General features: G+C 46.3%; 1 long non-coding RNA gene across 2 annotated transcripts in view; it reads right to left on the minus strand.

Moving 5' to 3' along the window:
* Positions 1 to 2,500, minus strand: part of LOC115552923 (uncharacterized) — a 29,134-nt gene that overhangs the window by 6,229 nt on the left and 20,405 nt on the right. Inside the window, exon 1 of one of the 2 annotated variants that reach the window (XR_003978404.1) lies at positions 1 to 754. This exon is cut by the window's left edge and continues 322 nt beyond it. The exons of the other annotated variant lie outside the window; for it this stretch is intronic. This is a non-coding gene — a long non-coding RNA (uncharacterized LOC115552923). Of the gene's footprint in view, positions 755 to 2,500 lie in introns of those variants that run through there. 2 annotated transcript variants of the gene reach the window in all.

The raw sequence follows: 2,500 nt of genomic DNA on the forward strand, positions 1-2,500 counted from the left end.
GAAATCATTACAGAACCCGCAAACGCATCAGTAGTGGGAGGGGGTGTACCAACAGACTTTCTTCAGTGTTGTTAAACGTAAGGAATATATCTGGACGGGCAGAACCATTATGTAAAATGATGTAGAAAGTGGAAGTGATGGAGGACGGCTGAGTGATGGGGTCGGAACAAGGCCGAGCTTGCTTCCCACCGCTGTAACCAGTTACCCACCAGCACAATGAAAATACATACATTACTCTGATTCTGCGGTTCAATCAGAACCAGGTATTTAACCATGCTGTGGTGCACATAGATATAGAGAATGTGTTGCGTATGTGAAACATTTAAAAATGATATCTGCTAAGACCATATCACTGAACCACAACATGATCCAGGGAGAAGCCTTGCTGCTGGCAAGCAGTGCACTCCCAGGACCCTCAGCCCTGACGAACGTGACAGCCCTTCTCTGCTGCACGGTGCTTAGCCCCTCCAAGTCACTTACCGCCGATCACTAATGATCCCCCACATGACAATTGTTCTCCCTCCTCTTTTTTATGAGCTCCGAGTCCCAGTTTGGGACAGGGTCTTAAATTAGTAACGGCCCCCGAGTGGCTGCTTACACAAGACAAAACCAACTAAGTCTACGGCTTAAGTTACGCTTTCCTCTCTTTCTCCAACACTCTCTTTCTCTCCGTCCCTATCTCTTTTTACCCTCGCTCTCTCTTTCTTAATTGTCTCTCTCAATCCCTCTCTCTTTTACCTTCCCTCTCTCTCTCTTCCACTCTCTTTCTCAATCCCTCTATTTTATCCTCTCTCTCTCTCTCTCTCCCTCTCTCTCTCTCTCTCTCTCTCTCTCTCTCTCTCTCTCTCTCTCTCTCTCTCTCTCTCTCTCTCTCTCTCTAACCCTCTCACCCTTGCTCTCCCTTGCATTCTCGGGCCCAGTGTCCATACTAAGCTCCAGCCTCAGCTCCGGCGCTGGTCGGTGTTGGAGCTATGCCTCTCCAGGCGCTAGGCTGGGCTGAACCGGAGTTTCACTAATTGATTGTCAGGCGGAGCAAACATGACGCACTCTCAAGTAAATTAGGTATGACCTTTTTTGAACGCGAGCTATTCGTTTCCGACACTCGTCGGCACGTTTTTAAGAATGGACATGGGGCCTTCTCATCTCTCCTTCCATCCCTCTCTCTCCCTCTCCCTGAATGAATCATCAACTCGCTCTCGCTCTCTCTCTCGCTCTCGCTCTCGCTCTCTCTCTCTCTCTCTCTCTCTCTCTCTCTCTCTCTCTCTCTCTCTCTCTGTCCAGCCATCATGAAGGTAAACCCTGGAGTGGTTGCAGTCGCAAAGGACCATTGAGCCCATCTCAAGGCTGGCCCAGAGCGAAAGACCCAAAGGCTGTAGCGCCCACGTACGCCCCTTCTTACACACACACATGCGTGTAGAGTGCACTTAGGAGCGTGCACGTGGGAAGGCACTTTGTAACCTCCATCCTTGAGCCCCTTTGTGTAGACCTCATTGTTATGGTCTCAGTGTTCCAAGGACACGTGCACACACGACTTCGATATATGTTTGTCTATATATATATATATATATATATATATATATATATATATATACATACACACTGGATATATATATGTAAAGATTTATATCAATATACTGTATAAATCAATAAATCTATCTATATATATATATATATATATATATATATCTGTGTTGAAGGACTTTGTTTGGTCAATATGTGCGTGACATTCAGGCCCTGAGGTCCACTGCGCGCCACAATGGAAGACCCCATGGGACCCGGCAGAGTCCCAAAAGAGGCGGGAACGATTAGGCGTGATGACCTTAGATCAGCGTGAATGCTCAGATAAGAGTGATGTGACAGGGTCACATGACCCCTCTGACAGTCCCATCTCGGTGGACACGGAGGAGGGGCGTGGAGGTGGCGAGGAACGCCAGGACGAGGGATTAGGGAGGTTCATGGAGGACGGGAACAAAGGACCAGGGATTGAACACCGTTTGGCCCGAGGAGAGGTGGAGCGTCCTGCTACAGAACCCACCGATGGCACAGGTTTATTCTAGAATCATTAGTCTTACTCAAAAGCTAAAAACGGAAGGTTTGAAAAGGTGTTGGCGATCGAGTTTTAATTGCCCTTCTTATGTGTAGCAGACTCAAACATTAAAGGGAACCCAAAAAGTCTCAGATGAAAGTATCTCTAAGTAATTATCTCTATCGAAGATATGATAGCATTTTATTTTATCGAGCCGGGAAAATTTAGAAAGGAAAGAAAATTGAGGCAGCATTTGAAGCGTTCAGATATATGAATGTAAGAAACCTTCCTTAACGTCTGCAGAAGCATCGTTTACAAAGCAGAGGTAATAATGAGCAATATGTATGTGTGATTCCTTTTGCTACTCTGAACGCACTCACTCTCAACGTGTTGGGATTTGTGGAGAACTAAAAGGATGTTATTGAACTTAAGTTAATGGAGGGTCTCAAAGTAGATGCAGTCACGTTGCCTCAT

Source organism: Gadus morhua, chromosome 10 (assembly GCF_902167405.1).
Source record: "Gadus morhua chromosome 10, gadMor3.0, whole genome shotgun sequence".
NCBI lineage: Eukaryota > Metazoa > Chordata > Actinopteri > Gadiformes > Gadidae > Gadus > Gadus morhua.